Source organism: Nyctereutes procyonoides, unplaced genomic scaffold (assembly GCF_905146905.1).
Source record: "Nyctereutes procyonoides isolate TBG_1078 unplaced genomic scaffold, NYPRO_anot_genome, whole genome shotgun sequence".
NCBI classification, from domain to species: domain Eukaryota; kingdom Metazoa; phylum Chordata; class Mammalia; order Carnivora; family Canidae; genus Nyctereutes; species Nyctereutes procyonoides.
Genome location: NW_026575044.1, coordinates 44702095 through 44724589, shown reverse-complemented (window position 1 = coordinate 44724589; position 22495 = coordinate 44702095).

Sequence of the window (22495 nt, the reverse complement as noted above, 5' to 3'; positions counted from 1 at the left end):
GAATGTCTTTGATTTGACAGACTTGATTGTAACTACTTTCTAACTAATCATTGTATTGACAATGATTGAAGAAAAGAATTTAGGAAGTCTAAATTTTAGGTAATTGCCTGTTATTTAACTTGATCATGAATTTGGGGTTGTTAGCAATTAAAGAAGTCACTATCAGGCCATCTGGGTACTAACAAATTCCTACTATTTTGTTGCAAAAAAAAAAAAAATGGAGGTGAAGGAGAATGATGCAAATTTATACAGTCTCCCAATTGAATGGATTATGCTTTTTATAAGGTTACCTGTAACTCAGTCATTGGGAACCTGGAATTCATTTCCTGAGTAATCCTATTAGTGGTGACTAGTTCTCAGAGCAGATGGAAGCCTTTCCTGTAAGTGTGATAGAACTGGTTTAATAAAGGTTCTAGTCTCCAGTTCTCAGTCCTGGGAACTTAAGAGTTGAGGCTCTAGGAAAGCGAATAGAGAAGTCTTGCTTTCCTTTCTGTCGTTTATTTACCTTTAGCATCTACTTCCTTTTCTCTACTGCCTAAACCTTCCCCCTACCACCATGAATGGAAGACAAGACATTAGGCTGGAGGCAAGGTGACCCTGACCGCTGACAACCATCACAGAGGTGAGGGTTTGATTCATTCTGCTTCCTTCTGCTTAGATCAAGGAGCACTTTAGTGATAGGCAACTCCCTACCTCCCTGATGATACACTGCCATTTGTTTTGAGACAGCCCTAACTGCTCATTATCTTGAATTTTGTGTTCGTTTTAGCACCCCCTTGTAGCTGGGAATTTCTCCCCCTTGGAACTGTTCAAAATAAGTTTAGTTCTTAATCTATTAGATAACGCTTGAGATGTGTAAAGGTAGCATATCATTTATTGAACATATATCAAGCATTATGTGTGAGGGCCTGGGCTGAATCCTGGAGATGAAAAGGCAGAAGAGACTTGGCCCCTGCCTAGCACAGTGTGCTTCCACTCTGGGTCTTAAGTGTTCTTTTTTAAAAATAATACCATTTGCCCATCACCTATTATCCATGTTTTTTAAAGGTCACCATACTAATTTTATCTCAAGGATTGTAGATATTGATTCATCTGGACTAGGACAGTTTTCAGCAGTTGTATGTATATTTTCATGATCTCTTCAAGAGAGATTCCCCATTACCAATATATATGCAAAAATTTTCAGCATAGGGATGCCTCGGTGGCTCACCAGTTGGGCGTGTCTGCCTTTGGCTCAGGGCGTGATCCCAGGGTCCTGGGATACAGTCTGGCATCTGGCTCCCTGCAGGGAGTCTACTTCTCCCTCTGCCTATGTCTCTGCCTCTCTCTGTGTCTCTCATGATCTATTATTATTTTTTTTTTAAATTCAGCATAATAAGGCAATGTTGTTTAGTGGAAAGACTTTTGGAAGCAAACTTGAATTGGATCCTGGTTTTGCGAAGCCATTACCATGTAAACTTAGGCCAAGTCCTGAATTGCCCTGAACCTTAGCATTGCCATTTCTAAAATAGTGATGGGGATTTCTACTTCACGGGCTGCTGTGAAGATCAAATGTGGTAACTAGAATGAAATATTTAGCCCAGCACCTACCACTTTTTAGGTACACCGTAAATGTTCACTTCTTCCCAAAGGACATTCTCAATAGAAAAGTAGAAGTGAAATTGCAGTTCTCATTTGACATCTGTTCGGTCAATAACCTGTAGCACCCAGCTGTAGACCTAACCTCATTTAGTCTTCTTGATTAGAAGTGTCTATAGAAGTTATGTGTATTTTAGCATTTCTGTAATCTTCAACCCATTCATGGCTTGGTTCTCACATACTCATCTATTCATCTTAGAGTTGTCCTGGGTTTTGTAATCTCCCATCATTTGAATGGGTCCTTGGCATGTGGTCAAGAATAAACATGCCTCTGGATGACTCCCTGCTTTATGGGGGTGGGGGGGTTATCTGATGGCAGGGTCAGAATTGGAATTTTGAGATCTGGCTCTTGAGTTTCATATATGAAATCTACTTAATTTTTTAAAATTTAATTTTACTTTTTAATTTTTTTTAACTTATTTTAGAATGAGAGTGTACGGGTGGGGAGAGGGAGAGAGAATCCCAAGCAGACTCCCTCATTGAGAGGAGAACCTGACATGGGGGTCCATCTCATGACCCTGAGATCACAACCTGAGCAGAAACCAAGAGTCAGCTGCTTAACCAACTGAGCCACCCAGGTGCTCCTTTTAAATTTTATTTTTAAGCAGACTCACCAACTGAGTGGAGCTTGCACTCATGACTCTTGAGTTTAAGTCATATGCTTTACTGACTGAGCCAGCCAGGCACCTTGGAATCACTTAATTTTTTTTTGATATTTTTATATTTGTTTTTCTAAAACCATACTCAACCTTTCCCTTCCTAGTTTGTATGAATCCTAGGATGATCTGTATCTTCCTCACCAAAGCGACTTAACAATATTCCCCCAAATTTTTGGTTTTACTTTTAGTTCCAGATACCAGTTTTCTGAATCACTTTGCTCTGCTTTTGAGGATATTTCCATTAATCTTACATAAAACTCTTTCTATACAGTGAGAAAATGTTTATTGAATGCCTTGTATGTGTCAGGCATTGGACCAAGTGCTGGGCTTGCAACAAGGCAAGCCAGTCCCACCTCATGGAACTTACTATTCAGGGTGGAGTTAAATGATTGCCTTTCTAAGTTTTACAAAACTTTATAGAAGATTTACAAATTATCACAAATAAGCAAGATGCTTTTTAAAAAACAATCTGCTGTGGTATGTATTTTAATCCAGTTCACAGAACATACTTTAGAAAGTTAGGGTTTTAGATACAGTCATGAAATGTGTGGTACTGAAAGGAACATTCTCAAACGACTTTTTTGAATATATACCAGAAACATATTTGCTAAATATTACCATTTCCATGGAATGACCATCATTTTTTCTTATTGGTAATTTTGGAAAACAATCTGGGCTTCCAGCAGTTTTTAAGAAGTATATTAATAACTCAGAAGATTCTAATGGAGGGAGCTCCATTTTGCAACCCAGAATATGCTCAGCAGCAGCCTGAAAGGACAACTGAGAGTCAGCAGGTATTCCCTTAGAGCCCACCAACAAGTTAAGGATGACAAGGTGCAGAGGCTAAGATAGCAAATAGGCTAGTGGAAACCTGAATAGAAAAGATATTTCTTCTGTTGGTTTCAGGTTGCCATTGGACAGCCCGATATCCTGATGGCCCCATTCTGTAAAAGTGTCTTATGCCATTAAAATTATTTGGAATGTAGTCATTTTCTGCTTATACAGATGATGTCTGATGGGTCTGCTGGGTTCGTGTTTGCTTGTTTAGTTTTACATCTCACTTTGAGCTTCCATCATCGGATAGTCAGGAGGATCAGGAACTTAATAAATCCACCATATGTTGAATGTTTACCAGATGTCAGGCACTATCTACACAGTCTCTTTGTGTGCTTTATGACCTCTCTGAGGTTTGCGTTATTACCGACAAAGACACCAAAATTTGAAGAAGTTAAAAATCCTGCCAATGTCAAGTTGTTATCAGAGTCAGAACTGAAGATCAGGTCCATCTGCCCCCATACCCAGAGCCCTTAGCCACTTTGTCAATATGCCCTTAAGCCAGGAAAGGAGCAACTGTGGCCACACATATATCCTTGCCAACTTCAGCCTGCTGGTAAGGGAAGTGGCTGGAGGAGACTGGTATTTCTGCTAACAGCTGCCCCTAGGTTTCTATAATAAATTAGTCCCAATATTTTGACCTCTCCAAGACATTTCCCATGCAAAGGACCAGATAGTGAGCAGTGAGCCAACATTGTTTTACCGTGCTTCAGATGTAGAGGCTGTGTCAAGTGATCTAGAAAACTGCAGATAGAATGTCATGGATGCTTGCAGTGTAGCACAAAGCTACCCACTGGCCTTCTTCACATGTTCCATTATCTGGTGAGCTGGAAAAAACCCATCAGACCAAAGGCCATCGAATTTGGTGCCAAAATTAACTCTGTAAAAATGGTTATCTGTGTTAGGAGCTGTACCCTGCCACTCCTCTCCCCCGCTTCCCTGAAAAGTTCTAGAAAACTTTAATTCACCTTCTAAATCTATCTTTCAAGCTATGTTATCACATTGGGCTGCTTACATAATCTTTCTTAATTTCTTCAGCCAAAGTACAAATGGTGAGTTCCTGCAGTGTACAACACTCTTGCTTATTTCAAAAGATAAACTTGTTTTTTTTCCATAAGTAACAGATAAGAAATTTAGCTTTCAAATGGTTCTTGGAATCAGATATACTTGATTTAAAATACTACTGACCTCAGAAAGGGTAACAGAGATGGTTAGAAGATTAAACGTTGGGAACCTTAATTACCCGCATTCTTATGCTGTTTACATAATTAAATGTAAGTCATGGGTATGTGTGAGTGTTATTTCTCCTAAAATTTTGACTGCTTTAGCTATTCTCTTTCTGCAATCTTCCCTCAATCTTTCAGCCAATAAGAAACAGGAAATATTAACCAGACTGGAAGGTTACCAGATCAGTTGGCCAGATTAGTGCCAACAAGATTATATATAATAGTCTGGATACCCTGGAATAAAATGTGGGCTTGAGAAAAGAAGAGTGAAAATGGTAGGGATGAATTAATTTTAGGTACTATATGATTAATCATTATTTTCCCAAACTCACTTCTGTGAATTCTGAAATCATAAAGAGTTTTTTCTTTTTTTTTTTTTTTTAAGTGGTATCTTAATAATGCAGAGGAAGCAGTTTAACTCTGGTGATAGGGTGGAACTAGACTGTATGTTAATTAATAAAACTGACATCTACAGATTGCCTTATAGTTTACAGTAATTAGTTCACAATAAGAGGTAAATATCATTTTTACTTTACAGGCAAAAATAAAATAGAATTAAATCTAAGTTCTTTGATTCTTCAAACTGCAGATAAAATTAATCCCTGAACTATAAGCAGCCTGAAATAGAATTATTAAATATAGACATTTAATAACGAAGTTAATTTACTTTAATAATTCAATTAATTCTATAGACCCTATATACATATTAAGGTTTAAGAGAAAGCTTTTTATTTGAACTAATTTTAGATTTACAGAAATGTAAAAAGAGAGTTTCCATAGGGTCTATTTAGTTTATACAAAGCTTTGGTTCTTTCTAAAACTTCCTAACATAAACGAGTAAGATTTGAAAGATTGGATTTAAAACTCCCGAGTTGTGCTCGCTTTGGCAGCATATATACTAAAACTCCCGAGTTCCTAAAGTTTATTGTTTCTTTTCTTTTTTTTTTTTTTTTAACTATGCATGACTATCTATTAGTTATCTTCCAGTCTTATTTCTGCTTTTGTTCTGTAGTGAATTTTATCTTGGATCCTTCTGACTAAAATCTCTGAAGCTAGTTTTGTGGAGATTTTTCCCTCCTAAAAAACTTTCAAACTATTTGTATGAGTGACACAATCTACTCTAGTAACTCAGTGTGGGCTTTGTACGTAGTAGACTGGCTTGAATCCTGGTTCCATCACGAACTGCATGACCTTGGACAAGATATTGAACCTTCCTAAATTTCGGTTTCCTTATCTGTACCGTGGGATATAACAAAGGGAGAATTGCATGAATCATCTATGGAAAGTTCTTAAGCATGGGAAAAACAATTATCATTGCTTCCAGTCTATCAGCAAAAAGAGGGGATTCCTGGATTTCAGTCCTTCTTAGCTTTCAAATGGCTGTACAAACTTTGAGCATCTGAATTGATCTTTCTGAATCACCTCCCTGTTTTGAAAAAGGGGCTTGTACTAGACAGACTTTAAGTTTACTTCCAGATTTAAGTCTATTGTAATTAATTAGTTGGGATAATACCCCGCAGGCATTTTTAATGTAATTGCTTGGTGTTGCCTACCTTCTAACTCCAAATAGGCACCAAAGGTGATCACAACATCCAGGTTCCTCAATATCTATGAGAGAAAATAGGAGAGGGATGTTCAGAACTGGTGACCATTCCTCAAGTTTGTGCCACTGTTCAAAATGAAGGGGACGTAAATGATTCCACACACCCTGTCACAACTCCTAGCAAAAGAACTCAAGCCACACTTGATGGAATCCAACTAACCTGGGCTTCCCTGCTCCTATTTAAAGGACATCCTAAGATTTTGAGATGCATCTAAAAGAAATGCAAATTTGGCTGTAAAAAAGCATTCCTTTATCCCATGCTGTCCTTTTTTCTTGATTTACTCTCTAGCTTTGGTGGAGGAGCATATCCGCAATCTGAGGAGTGAACAGAAGGTGAACTTTTTGAGATTCATTTTACCTTCACGCTTATTGATGGTTGGCCTGGGGCTAGCATTCTAGATCGGAAAATAACCTGTCAGGAAGTGAATAATTTCATGTTCCTGTACAGTTAGAGCTTTTTGAGCAAACTTTTAATGGCAACTGGGCTGAAAAACTAGCCTTGGAGGCTAAAGGGTAATTGAATAGCCAGTTACCTCCAGAAAGACTTGGAGCTTTTTCTCTCAGCGAGTTACCATTTGAAAGAGGGTGAACCAGCAGAGCCAAACCCAGTCATTTACATTCCAAAGGATTATTAATGACTAGGGATCAAAAGCTTCTAAGCTCCTCTCTGAAGAAGGGTCAGTTTGCAGCCCTGTACAAACTCCTAGATTCATAATTTCAGACAGACCCTCTCTGTGCAGTGTGACATCTGGCTCTCATCATGTGACTCGTAAGGTACTGGGTATGGGGAGCTGATGCAGTTACTGCTGTAAGTAATAACAACTCTGATTTCTGTGCCAGAAAGCTCACATCTGCTTTCAGGGTAAAAATGTGAATAAATATAGCTATTAAAAACTTATCTATATTCAAAATTTTGAAAATATCTTGAGAAGCCTGAAGCCATTTCGATTTTTTAAAAAAAAATTTTATTTATTCACTCAGAGAGAGGGAGAGAGAGAGAGAAAGAGAGGCAGAGACATAGGCAGAGGGAGAAGCAGGCTCCATGCAGCGACCCTGGGTCTCTAGGATCACATCCTGGGCCTAAGGTGGCGGTTGGCGCTAAACCGCTGAGCCACCCAGGCTGCCCGCCATTTCAATTTTTTAAAAAAATGTGTAACTTATATATTTTTCTCTCTTTAAAGCTTGAAGGATTTTCTCTTCATCTTCGTGTTCTGAAATATGATATGTCCTGGCACGAGTCTTTGTACTAGAAACTGGTAAATCCTTTTAATCTGGAAGCTATATCCTTCAAGTTCTAGAAAGTTTTCTTGAATTATTTCATTTATGACTTTCTCATCTTTGTTTTCTCTTTCTTCAGCTTTCCTAGACAAATCTGTTAAAATCCTTGTTGTTCCTTATTTTCTCTGTCCTGAATCTAGTTTCTGAGCGATGTCATTAACCTTACATTTTCAACATTTATATTAAGGTTTAAGAGAAAGCTTTGTTGTGCCCAAGATTGCGAATCTGAGAAACCACCAAGAAGCCGACACCGATGCAAGTACACGAGGGTTTATTTACAAGCTTGAGCTTGGGTCCAAGTATACTCCATACAGTAGAGCAGGGGCTTGGACCCCGAAGTGGGTACAGCTGGGTGTTTTATGGGCTGGTCTAGGGGATTTTCAGAAGGGGTGGAGGAATTTTTTCCATTCCAATGTGGGGGAAAGGGTGGGAGGGTTTCTTAAGATCTGATATGGGATTCTCTGCCGAAGGCATTCTGAGCTTTATTGTCTTTCCGATATACGATTCCCTGCCTAGGACATTCTGCAGTTTTTTCCTGTAAAGTTCAGCTCTTATTCCCAGGGACCTAAGATGGCTGTACTTGTGCTAATGCTAAACTTGAGGTGGAATGGCCTTAATTTTTCTTGGCCTCCACAGCTTTTTATTTTAATGCTTTTAGATTTACAGAAATGTTTCAAAAAGAGAGTTTCCATACACCCCAGTAAACTTCCCCTAATGTTAACCTCTGACATAACCACAATATGATTACCAGAACTAATAATTTAATATTAAAACAGTTCCATTAACCAAACTTACAGACTTTAATGTTGGATTTCACCAGTTTTTGTTTTGTTTTGTTTTTCTAGTAATGTTTTTTTTTCCTGTTATTGGATCAAATCTAGGGTATCACATTGCAAGTATTTGTTCTATCTTTTTAAACTCCTCTAATCTGTGATGGTTTCTCATTCTTTCCTTGTTTTTTATGACCTTGCCACTTTTCTTTCTTTTTTTTTTTTTTAAGATTTTATTTATTTATTCATGAGAGACACACAGAGAGAGAAGTAGAGACACAGGCAGAGGGAGAAGCAGGCTCCATGCAGGGAGCCTGATGTGGGACTTGATCCCAGATCCTGGGATCATGCCCTGAGCCAAAGGCAGACGCTCAACCACTGAGCTACCCAGGCGTCCCGACCTTGCCACTTTTCAAAAAGATTTTATTTGAGAGAGGTAGGGGGAGAAATAGTGAGAGAGAGCATGAGCAGGAGGAAAAGGGAGAAGCAGACTCCTGTTGAGCAGGGAGCCTGTTGTGGAGCTTGTGCCTAGGACCCTGAGATCATGACCTGAGCTGAAGGCAGATGTTTAACCGACTGAGCCATGCAGATGCCCCATGACCTTGCCACTTTTGGACAGTATTGGTGTGTTATTTTTGTTGAATATCTCAATTTGAGTTTGTCTGAGGCTGTGTATCTTGTGGCAAGAATACCACTGAAGTAATGTGCCTTTCTCTGTGAATCATATCGGGGGGTTCCTGATGTTGCCCTGTCTTACTGCTGGTGATGTGTAACTTATCCACTCGAGTAATCTAGTTCCTGCAGGATTTCTCAACAATGAAATTACTATTTTTCTCTTTATGATTAATATCTTTGTACTTTGAGGATATGTAAGCATCCAGTTTTTCCTCAAACATTTGGTCACTAATTTTAGCATCTGACTTTGATGGAAATTGCCTATAATAGTTATTATTATGGTGTTCTAGTAGTGATTTTTCTGTTTTTTTTTTAATACTTTCTAGATGTGTTCATTGAAATTCTTTTATAAGGAAGAAATGTGCCTTCTTCCCCAATTATTTGCTCAATTATTTATATCAGAGCTCATGAATGTTTAGTTTATTCTGTGGGCTATATGCCAATGCTAACATTATTTTGTTACTCAAATTGTTTCAACTTTGGCCATTGTGCTATCATAATTTTAATTTCCATACACTTTGTTTTGTTTTTGAATGCCTCACATGGGCTCCATTTTCATAGCATCCTATTCTTGTTTTATGGTAGCAAAATCTTCTCTTATATTTCTGAAGATATTGATAGTTTGTTTTTGAATGTTCTTCTCCCAATACCAATCATTTGTTACTCCAAGCTGTTTTTCCCATTTGTTTGTTTGTTTGACTTGGTTTCTCTCTTCATGTTAAAGACTTTCCTCAGATGACTGACTGGTGGTATTGCTTTGTCATCTCATTTCTAAAACTAGGTTATAAAAGCTGATGGGAATCCCTGAGCCCATGGGGGAGACTTCATTCTTTGGTGATCTGACTGGCATGCTTGTTGGTTATCATCTGATGTCAACACCTTTTGAGATGGTCAGATATGGCAAGACATATTCTCACATCTCCTCTTTGGGGGAATTTTCTAGCTGGTAGTATTCTAGGAATCTATAGGAGAAGAAGGCTGAAGAATGCCATCATTCAATATATGTGTTCTCCCTCTAGTCCTCTTGTTTTCTAAACTCCCACCTTCAGTTGGCTCTGGTGTCCCACAATCCAGAGACTTCCTATTTTACCCCATCTGGAGAATGTTTTTAAAAAACCATTTCACTGTCATTTAGTGGCAGTTAGGGATGGTAAATTAAGTAAACAAATACTCATGTTCATCTGTCAGAAGTTTTAGTAACTATTTCAGTATGATTTTTAAAAAAATATTTTTTTGTTCATGAGACACACAGAGAGGCACACAGACATAGGCAGAGGGAGAAGCAGGCTCCCTGTGGGGACCCTGATGTGGGACTCAATCCTGGGACCCTGGGATCACGACCTGAGCCAAAGGCAGACGCTCAACTACTGAGCCACCCAAGTGCCCCTTAGTATGAAATTTCTTAAGGGAGTTATTAGAATACCTTAAACTAGAATCTGGCAGAAATGGGGGCTCATGGGTGGCTCAGTGGTTGAGCATCTGTCTTTGGCTCAGGTCATGATCCTGGGTTGGGGATTTAGTCCTCACATCAGGCTCCCTGTGAGGAGCCTGCTTCTCCTTCTCTCTCTCATGAATAAATGAATAAAATCTTAAAAAAAAAAAAAAAAGAACTTGGGAGAAATGTATGGAGGCATGCCTATTAACCTGTGGATTCAGTCAATAAGTCTGAAGTTCTGATGTCTTTCCTTTGAACTAGATTAACATGAGAACATTCAAATTCAACACTCTGGTTATAGATCTTTAATTTGTAAAATTTGGAAAGAAATCAGCATACAGCTATGTTACTGGATTGACTGTCATGAGACTTAAATATATTATTATAAAAGTACTACTAATCTTTATCATTCCCAGGTAAAAACATTTTAGTAGGAGTTTTCCAAACAAAATATAGAAAGATATTTATTTTATTGGTAACAATAACTTATGGGTCTATGATGTTCACTGGCTTTAGTTCTCTATTTTTTTAATCCTATTCTGCAGACACTTGTGCTTTATTACAATCCCAAGTCCTCTAACAGGTACTAGAGATGCATTGAGAATCCTCGTGATCTAGTGGGGGGAGAAAAGATTCATAAATAAGTGCAGCTCATGCAAGGGATGTAAATGGGGAGCTGGGGGAATGGGGGCAGTGGTGCCACACAAGGCAAGGTAACTAATTCAAATTTAGGGTGAGGGAGGGATTAGGAAAAGCACTTTGGAAAGCTACTACATCATAAAAGATCTCCATTGTGATTTCTAGTAGGAATCTTGAATATAACATATCTAAAACCATACTCCTGACCTGACCCTCATATCCATTCCCCACATCTTTCCGATCTCACTAAATGGCAACTCTGACCTCCCCATTGAGGGTATAAAACCTATACTCTTTTGCAGCTAACATCCACCCACATACAAGCCACCAGCACCCCTTGTCGGCCCAGCCTTCAAAGTTGGCCTACCTTCTAAATTCTCATTGTCTCTTGCCCAGATATTGAAATGGCCTTCTGGGCTCCTTGTTTCTGCCCTTGCCCTACTCCACTACATTCTGTGTTAAATATAATAGCCAGAAAGATTTTTTTTTTAAGTAGAAAATTTAACATCTCTTCCATCACATTCCTGGGGTCCTTTAGGGCACTGCTCAAATGTCACCTGATCAGTGAATGCTTCTGGACCACTTTATATAGACATCAACCTTGCCTGCTTCCACCTGGGCATTCACTACCCGCTGTACTTATCACTGTATGACATATATTGCTTTTGTAAATTTACTGTTTTGTAAAATTACTATTCTTTCTTTCCCCACTGGAATATGTACTCCAGAATAACTAGAATCCAGTTTATTTTGTCCATTGCAGTAGTCCCTAGATAATCCTAGAACTGTGTAAATTTCTCTTAACATTTTTTGTTAAGTCCATTTTCTGGACTTTTTTCTATGTAAATAAATCTATTTAAATACACATAGGATCATTTTATATATCCTGTTCTTATCATGCTGCTTTCACTAAACAGCTTGTAACAAACATTTTACAGTAACAACATTAGTCTTGTGCAGTAGATTTTTATTTCTGCATAGTAGTCCATTATTTGGATATTACCATAATTTATTCAAGCCTTAACTTTTACTCTTTTTGTATGTTAATTATTTTTTTTTTTAAGTAGGCTCCATACCTACTGTGGAGCCCAGTGTGTGGCTTGAATTCAGGGCCCTGAGATCAAGATCTTAAGTGAAGTCAAGACTCGGATGGTTAACCAATTGAGCCACCCAAGCGCTCTGTATGTTAATTTTTTTATGTGCATAAGGTCACCATTCTGACCAGAACCAGATACTTATGCGTATCTCTGCACACAGTATATATCCTTGGGATGGATCTTAAGATGTAGATTTTTTGGGTTGAAATCTATGGAAAATTAGAAAGCTTTCTTACTGACTGCCACATTACATTTCAGGAAGTTGATGTCATTTATCCTTCTACCAGTTGTGTCCTCCATTTTTTTTTTTCACACTTACATTAGTAGTTGTAGGAGGTATGGAATAGCACCAGTTTTTCAAGATGAAAGTTAATAAACCAGAAAGAATTGGAATCCTTTCTTTAAAGATCAAAATCAAGGCAGCCCAGGTGGCTCAGCAGTTTACCGCTGCTTTCAGCCCAGGGCATGATTCTGGAGACCCGAGATCGAGTCCCACATCAGGCTCCCTGTATGGAGCCTGCTTCTCCCTCTGCCTGTGTTTCTGCCTCTCTCTCTCTCTGTGTCTCTCATGAATAAATAAATAAAATCTTCAAAAAAAGATCAAAATCATCCCATTTCAGTCTATTGCTTAATCTGTCACTCAAACATGGGGAAATGACCTTTTCAGTCATTCCTGGAGACTAGCCTTATCTTCTGTAAGACTTGCTCATTTCAATACATTTGCTGCACTTTGCTTGTTTTCTACAGGAAATTTATAATAATAAAACATTATATCCAATACTTTTTGGAAGGCCACCCAAAAGCAAGAAATAACTGCCAGTCACATGTAGGTCCCACATTTTAGATTTGTGTGTAGGAATGCACAGGAATGCACAGGAATACTACTACTTGTATTGTCATGGAATAATTAAAACAGGATGAAGTTAGATTTAATATGTAAGAATTGTATTCTTGCAGATGGCATTGGCAAATAAAAGATTGATCACTGGCAGCCCCAGTGGCGCAGCGGTTTAGCACCTCCTGCAGCCTAGGGTGTGTGATCCTGGAGACTCTGGATCAAGTCCCGTGTCGGGCTCCCTGCATGGAGCCTGTTTCTCCCTCTGCCTTTGTCTCTGCCCCTCTCTCTCTCTGTGTCTCTATGAATAAGTACATTTAAAAAAAATCTTAAAAAAAAGATTGATCACTTAGTCAAAAACACTGATAAAGTAATGTGTACCCTAAACATCTCAATGTAGATCACTTAAACATACATTTATTAACCTGCATTTGATACAGGGTCAAAACCTTTCTTGTGGGTGCAATGACTAGACTGTTATAATCAATATCTTAAATGATTTATACCCATAATACCACTGTTTCTTTTAAATAGAGAACTTAAAAATACTGTGAAACAACAATTATTGCCTAGGTTTTCTTGGCCAATATTTTTTATTTGACTCATCTATACATACTATAACAATTTAGCCATTCAATTTTTAAATTATCTAAAGAACTTTTTAGGGAAGCAGCCATTCTCTTGATATGAATATTTATCAGTTTGTAAAATATTTGATTAAATTGCATATTTAAATTAAGAAGTACAACTAAACATGTCCAAGGTGGGGATGGGGGAACATAACAACTCTTAGTGGGCATACAACTCGGTTGATAGAGGCAGAATCATGCGATTGCCCTAGAAAGTAGCCCACAGCCATGAGCCTGCCCGGGGCTATAAGCTTCCCACGGGGGAATATAATGCCATTTATAATTAGTACCACATTCATGTTGTGAAGGAGTCATTTATTTTCAGTAAAGCCCATCATAATTTAGTTTGAATTCATGTTCATTTGAATTTTGTTGGTTTTGAAATTTAGTTTGTATTTAATTTGTAATTTTTAATAGTGGTATAAGAAATATGATCATAAGGATTTCTAGTTGGCTTAATTTTTATATGCTTAAGTAACATTCTAACAAAAAGAATTGACACCATCATCAGGGATAGGTGATAACTCTTGGTTTTAATTTAATTTAATTTATTATTATTATTTTTAAAGATTGTTATTTATTTATTCATGAGAGACAGAATGAGAGAGAGAGGCAGAGGGAGAAGCAAGCTCCATGCAGGGAGCCCGACGTGGGACTTGATCCTGGGACTCCAGGATCACGCCCTGGGCCAAAGGCAGGTGCCCAACTGCTGAGCCACCCAGGCGTCCCTGGTTTTAATTTTAAAAAGGGATTTGTGCCATGCTCAAATATGAGAAACACCTGCCATGTAAGCTAGGAAGATATTGGTAAGAATTAATATAAAAATGGAAATGGCACGTATTCATCTCTAAGACACATATATACTTACATTGTTCTACTCTCATCCTTTAGGCCATTCTCCCTTGCTCAACGAAACTCTCAGTCGTTAAACAAAGAAACAAGGCTCCAAGTTGTAAGTACTGGGGTCCAGGATTTGAGGGAGTAGATACAAAGTTGTGTTAAACCTGATCCCTGCTTTCAAGACTCAGTCTGGAAAGGAGAAAATACACAACATGTAATTACTCTTTCAGCCAAAAATTACTAGTTAACAAGGCAAAAGGATAAGTGTGTGAAAAAGCAGAGATGGCTACTTTGCTAAGTCCAGAGCATGGTCTGCTCCTGCTATAACTTCATTTTGTGCATGAGTTTCAGCATTGAAAACTGATTTGAGGGCACCTGGGTGGCTCAGTGATTGAATGTTTGCCTTTGGCTCAGGTGCGATCCCCGGGTTCCTGGGATCAAGTCCCTCCTGGGCTCCCCCTCAGGGAGCCTGCTTCTCCCTCTGCCTATGTCTCTGCCTCTCTCTGTGTGTCTCTCATGAATAAATAAATAAAATCTTTAAACAAAACTGAGACTAAAAACAAAACTGATTTGAGGGGCGACTGGATAGCTAGGTTGTTTGGGCATATCTGACTCTTGATTTCTGCTCAGGTCATGATCTTAGGGTTGTGAGATGGAGCTGCATATGTGTGGAGCTCTGTGCTCAGTGGGGAGTCTGCTTGAGTCTCCCTCTCCCTCTTTCCTCCCTCCTCACTCTCCTCTTTCTCTCTCTTTCAAATAAATAAACGAATCTTTAAAAACAAACAACCCCCTCCCCCCCAAAATCCCATGATTTGTACCTTCAAGGATATTTTATTCTGAACTTAGCTCTCTATGGTCTAACACCAGTATAATAGTAACAATTTTTTAAATTCTCAGATGTTATCACTGTTAATATTTGCCTTTATTATACCGTATTGTTTGTAATTACAGATGACCCATGAACAGTGCAGGGGTTGGAGTGCTGACTCCTACCCAGTCAAAAATCCACACAGAACTTTTGACTTACCAAAAAATTAACTAGAAATAGTCTAACTATTGATCAGAAGCCTTACCCATAACATAAAGTGGATTGAAGTCATTCTCTCTTCACCCCTCCTCACCATCATCAGGGAAGAATATGCAAAGTATCCACATAACCTAACCTAACCTGGTTGTCTCTGAGCAGGAACAGAATCTAAGGTGAGAGATTGATTTGGGAAATAGGCACAGTAATCAAGTAAACTGAACAATAGGGTTTGGTGTTAAGGACCAATTCAAAGGAATAGGGAATCAGATGGCTACTGAGGGGCTTTTGATCTAAGACCTCCTTCAGCCAAGGGTCAGAGCAGGGCCACCCAGGCTCTAGGGGGAGCCCTTCACACGATTCAGCTTTAGGAGTTTGGGGAGATAGAAGTTGAGACTGATTTCTGATTAAGACATAAATGGAAATAGAAAATGTGTCAGAATCTGAGAATTAGGGGCACTTGGGTGGTTCAGTTGGTTAAACATCTGTCTTTGGCTCAGGTCATGGTCCCACAGTCCTAGGACCAAGCCCCCTAAAGCAAATGTCATAAATTATACTTAACATCAAAGCTAGATTATATTATTTTTGGAAGGAACTTTAGAAATAAGCCGTTCCACAATCTTGTTCAAAAAAGAGGAAATCCCAAACCTAGAGAACTTTCTATTTCTTATGTAGTTACTGACAGATCTAGAGATACAACTTTCTCATTTTTATCCTAGTGTTCTTTCCTTCATATCTCCAACATTGTATTTCTCTTAACATGAAATTTTATACAAATGACTCCATTGGTAATTAAATTCTTTTCCTTTCTTTCTTTTCTTTTCTTTCTTTTCTTTTCTTTTCTTTTCTTTTCTTTTCTTTTCTTTTCTTTTCTTTTCTTTTCTTTCTTTTCTTTCTTTTCTTTCTTTAATTTCTTTCTTTCTTTCTTTCTTTCTTTCTTTCTTTCTTTCTTTCTTTCTTTCTTTCTTTCTTTCTTTCTTTCTTTCTTCCTTTCTTCTTTTTTAAGATTCATTTGTTTATTCAGCGAGAGAGACAGAGACACAGGCAAAGGGATAAGCAGGCTCCATGCAGGGAGCCTGACGTGGGACCCGATCCCGGGTCTCCAGGATCACACCCCAGACTGCAGGCGGCACTAAACTGCTACGCCACCGGGGCTGCCCTTAAATTATTTTCAAAACACATACCAATTCCTCCTAAAAGAAAGTCCTGAAAAGCTAAATGATACATATCTTTGAAAGAGATTAAATCTGCTCTTCCAATATTAGGAAGGAGTCTGTTACTCCTGCAGTCCTAAATATTTGGGGGGAAATGCCTGACAATTAAATAAACTGATCTAAATATTTTTGTCAGTTTGGAAATTAAAGAGAGACAATGTATCAGGTCCCAAAAATCCATTCATTGCTGAATAATAGAAATGGACTTTCAACACTTGCCTTAGTTCTTAAAAATTCTTTTGACTACAGGGATTTTCTTAGATCAAATGTCAAATTTCATACGGGAACAAAATCAATAAGGAGATACTCAAAATTAAGTTTTATGCATAATAATCTTGGAAGTATTATTATTATTTGTAGCTGAAAACTCTTTGTTGTTGTTGGTTGGAATTCAGAAATAGATTAAAACAAAAAGTAACTATCACCCACAATATATCTTACTTACTTTTGCTAAAAGCACAGGATTTTCATTCCAATAAGCCTATCATACATCTTTGCCCTGGCTTATTATCTTTTGTCCTTTGCACCTATTAAAAATTGTTGTTTTTGTTTTACATGATCTCTCTGGTTTTAGTTTCTTTCTATCCTGCATAATGCACTCTCTACTGTTTCCAAAATTTTCTGTCTTCTTAAAGGTTTATACTAAAATTATCTTTCACAAACAAATCTGATTACATCCTACCCTTCCTCACAGCACTTCAGGGAGTGCAGTCACTCATGTTATTTTCTTGTGTTAGTACTGTTTTGTTACCAGTTATTTAATTCCAATAAATATGTTGGGTAGCTTCATCTCTTTTTCTCATATCTTTGCTCATATCTTTAAATCATATGTCAGATTGACTATATTTTTTTAAAGGTTTGAGAAAATTCAACTATGAAACTATCTGGGTCTGTTTGTGTTTATGTATTTGTCTTTTTATGGGTTGGTTTTGCTGCTGTTTCAGTTTTTTATAATGGTTCTAGATCTATTCAAGTTTCCTATTTCTTCCTGGATTCATTAAATTGTATTTTTATTTAAAATAATGAATTTCTGTAAGTCTTTAAATTTTTGTCATTGAGTAATTTATACCCTTCTCATAGATTTCTTTTTAAAACTCTAATTTGAAGCTATAGATCTTTTACATTTTTGTATGTATTTATTTTTTCTTTTCTTTTTCTGACAGTCTGGTAATACCTTGTCTTTTTTTTTTTAAGAACCTATTTGCTTTTTTTTAATGATATTCTATTTTTCTTGGTTTTCTATTTCATTAATCTCTGTTCTTATTTTTTTTTTACCTTAATTCTATGCCTGTGTATTTATTATCTATCTTTTTCTAGGCTCTTCAGTAATACAGAACTCATTTATTTTTATCTTTATTGTTTTTATTTTGTAAATTAAAAATTAAACAAGCTTTGATATTGTTTATATTTTCAGTCCTAAATATTATACACATACATTGTAATTCCCTCCATGAGTTATTAAAAGTTCAAATTAAAAAATATTTTTATAGTAAATTTCAAATTTAATTACATTGTGATTTCAAAAATGGCTGTACAATTTTTGTTCTTTGTAATTTACTTTGTGGTTTACTGAGATTTGCTTATGACCTAGTAAACTTGAAGCTCAAAAAACACATAGTCTCTATTTGTTGCATGAGAGTTTCAAAATGCATGTTTTATTTTTTTATTTTTTTTTAATTTTTATTTATTTATGATAGTCACACACAGAGAGAGAGAGAGAGAGAGGCAGAGACACATGCAGAGGGAGAAGCAGACTCCATGCACTGGGAGCCCGATGTGGGATTCGATCCCGGGTCTCCAGGATCGCGCCCTGGGCCAAAGGCAGGCGCCAAACTGCTGCGCCACCCAGGGATCCCCAAAATGCATGTTTTAGATAATGATTTTATATTTTGTTTTTCACATTTTCTATATAAATGCTAAAATTTTTATAACCCTATATATTAGTTTTAATAATTATGCATATAAAAATACCACTATTTTTTGTTCTAATATCTTATTGTACTTTGTTGCTTTTACTGTGTGTTTTTGCATTATTTTGTTAGGTGCATTAAATTTATGATTATTCAAGTTTAAAGTTGTATCTTTTTGGTAGATTTCTTGTTAATTGTTATATAATGTCTCTATTTTCTTAATGTGTTTTTGCTTAAATTATTTTAAAGAAATTAGCATTTCCTAATTAACTTTCTTTTAGTTGCTATGTACCTAAAATACCTCTCTTCATCCCTTAACCTTCTGAGTAATGTGTTTAGGTGTGAGTTTTATCACCATATAACTAAATTTAAAGAATAAATCCAGTTTGATAATATTTATCTTTTAACTGGTGGATTTAATTAGCACTTTTTATGTCTAATGCATTCATATTATTTCTACTACGATCTTGAGTCTTCCCTTAAGATTTTTCATTTCATCTTTCTTCTCCTGTTCACTTTCTGTTCAATACATATGTGTTCTCTAGTCCTCATCACCAACCCCTGTTCATTTCTTCCCTACTGTTTAAGAAATTGTAGCTTCTATTCATATTTTTTAGTGATTATCACTAACCATTTAACACCCTAGGCTTAAATATAGAAGTTTCCAATGAAGTCTAAAGTTATTTGGAATCTCTATTGTGTTCTTGAATATAGTGAGGACATTAATTCATTTTAACTACCTATTCAAAACTTCTCCCATCAGTTATTATTATTATTATTATTATTTTATTTATGATACACAGAGAGAAAGAGAGAGAAAGAGAGAGGCAGAGACATAGGCAGAGGGAGAAGCAGGCTCCATGCACCGGGAGCCCGACGTGGGATTTGATCCCAGGTCTCAAGGATTGCGCCCTGGGCCAAAGGCAGGCGCTAAACCGCTGTGCCACCCAGGGATCCCCCCATCAGTTATTTTTTATAAAGTTTTGGATTTGCCTTTTTAAAAACATACAAAAATTATCTTTTTAAACATTCAGTAGTAAATTAAATTTAGCAAATTAACTTACCAATTTTTGTTCTTACCATTGTTTAGTGATGGATGAACTTTCCCTTTAATTCATTTTATACACACACACACACATTCTTAATAGTTCTTTTAGTGAGAGTCTGTGAATAGCAATCCTTCTAATCTTTATACCCTTGGAAAAGTCTTTACTTTGTTTTTCCTTTGGAATAACAGTTTAGCAGGGTATATAATTCCAAGTTATTTCCTTCAACACTTTGTGGACACAATTAAAGTGTCTCCTGGCACCTGTTGTGGCTGATATGAAGTTTACTGTTAATCAACTAGTTATTTCTTTGCAGATAATTTGTCTTTTATCTCTTTGATTTTAAGTTTCTTTTAATTCTAGATATCATAGTATAGACTCTATTTTTTTTCAAAGATTCCATTCATCTAGTCTTGAGAGACACAGAGAGAGAGGCAGAGAGACACAGGCAGAGGGAACAACAAGCTTCTCACAGGGAGCCCAATGTGAGACTCAATCCCAGGACCCCGGGATCATGACCTGAGCCAAAGGCAGATGCTCAACCACTGAACCACCCAGGCATCCCTGGACTCAATTTTTCTTGCCTCTAGAGTGTACATTTGGCAAGAGGACTCATCTTTATTTAATAAAGGAAAATTGTATCCAGAATCTCCTAAATATTGCTTCTCCATCAATCTTTACATTCTGCTTTTATACAACTTCCCTCAGATACACACACACACACACACACACACACACACACACACACACACTAGCTGTTCAGTCTTTACATTTCACAAATGCTTTTTCAAGTTTTGTTCTTATTTTGCTTAACTCTATTGCTCTGAGCAATATTCTGGGTGAATTACTAAGTACCATCTTCCAATTCAGTAACTTGTTCATTTCCAAGTCATCATTTATGTCATCATTTGCATTGCTGCAATTTTCATGTATATTAGTTTTCTATTGCTGTGTAATAAATTACCACAACCTTAGCACCTTAAGTCAACATACATTTATTATCTCAGTTTCAGAGGGCTAAAGGTCTGGGCACAGCCTAACTGGGTTCTCTGCTCACTATTTCACAAGGCTACAATGAAGGCATCAGCCAGGGCTCTGATCTCACCTAAATCTCCAGGCTCTCTTCCAAGCTCAGTGGTTGTAGGAAGAAAGGTCTTATGACTGAGGACTGAGGCCTTTGGCAACTACATGCTGCCTGCTGTTCATGATGATTTACTCTTTCAAGACCAACAGGAGAGCATCTCTGCTGTTTCTGATCTCTTTAACATGGATCCTCTTCTAAATGGATCACTTGATTAGGTCAGGCCCACCAATGATAATCCCTTTGATTAACTCAAAGTTACCTGATTTGAGACCTAAATGCATATGCAAAACTCCTTCATTATTGCCATAGATTGTAATTTAATCATAAGAGTGATATCCCAACATATTCACAGATCTTATCCACACTCAAAGGGTGAGATTTTTTTTTAAAAATTTTTTAATTTTTATTTATTTATGATAGTCACACACACAGAGAGAGAGAGAGAGAGAGAGGCAGAGACACAGGCAGAGGGAGAAGCAGGCTCCATGCACCGGGAGCCCGACGTGGGACTCGATCCCGGGTCTCCAGGATCGCGCCCCGGGCCAAAGGCAGGCACCAAACCGCTGCGCCACCCAGGGATCCCCAAAGGGTGAGATTTATACAGGGCATGTGCACCAGGGGGCAAAAACCTTGAGGGCCATCTTATAATTCTGATTAACATGCTTGATTTTTTTTCTCAGAAATTATAAATGAACTATTTTTATATGCTTTTTAAATTTCTGCTTATTTCCTAATAATTGTTTTATTATAGTTTTTGAAATATAATTGACATACAATATGCTACATAGAATTAAATGTATAATTTGATTAATTGACATATATATTATATGAAACATAAAAGATCATGCACATTTCTATCACTATCAAAAACTTTATTGCAAATACAGCTTCTATGAATATTTGTATACAAGCCTCTGTGTGGACATACGGCTTCACTCCTCTTGTATAGTCACCTAGGAGTGGATTGGCTATGTTGCATGGTGGATGTATGTTTACCTTTTAAGAAACCACCAAATTGTTTTCTAAAGTGGTTGTACCATTTAAAATTTCCATCAGGGAACCCTGGGAGGCACAGCGGTTTAGCGCCTGCCTTTGGCCCAGGGCGCGATCCTGGAGACCCGGGATCGAATCCCACATCGGGCTCCCGGTGCATGGAGCCTGCTTCTCCCTCTGCCTGTGTCTCTGCCTCTCTCTCTCTCTCTCTCTGTGACTATCATAAATAAAAAAATTTAAAATAAACAAACAAATAAATAAATAAATAAATAAATAAATAAAATTTCCATCAGCATTGTATAAGAGTGCTCATGCTTTGTATCCTTGTCAATACTTGGTGTTTTTCATTTTAGCCATTCCAGTAGGTGTAGTGGTATCCCTTTGTGGTTTTAATTTGCAATTTCCTAATGATTAACGATTTAGAGCATCTTTTCATGCACTTTTGGGCTGTGTATCCTTTTTTCCTTGGTAAAGCATCTATTCGAATCTATTCCTCATTTTTTTTTATTGAGTTGTCTTGTTGTTTAGTTTATATATGCCAGAGACAAGTTCTTTTTCCTCCATCTCTCTTCTCTCATCCTAAGACTCCAATCTTACATATATGTTAATCTGCTTGGTGTTTCACAGATCCATTTACTTTTTCAGTCTTTTATCCATTCGATTTCATTTTGTGTAGTTTCTATTTACTGTGTTCTCAAGTTCACTAATCTTTTTTCTGTAGTATTTAATTTGTTGGTAACCACATCCAGGGCAATTTTTCATCTCAGATATTATTTTCACCTCTAGAAATTTGATTTGGGTCTTTTATACTTCCCTTCTGTTTTCTTACATACTTATGCTTTCCTCCACCTTTTGGAATGTAAATTTATAACAGTTGTTTTAAACACCCTTGTCTACTAATTCCATCAGCTGTGTCACTTCTTTGTCTCTTTCTAAGAAAGTGTTTTTCTCTTTGTTATGAATCATATTTTCTTGATTCTTTGTATGATTGATAATTTAAAAAAATTTATTAGTACTTATTTTAATTCCAGCATAGTTAACATACAGTGTTATATTAGTTTCAGGT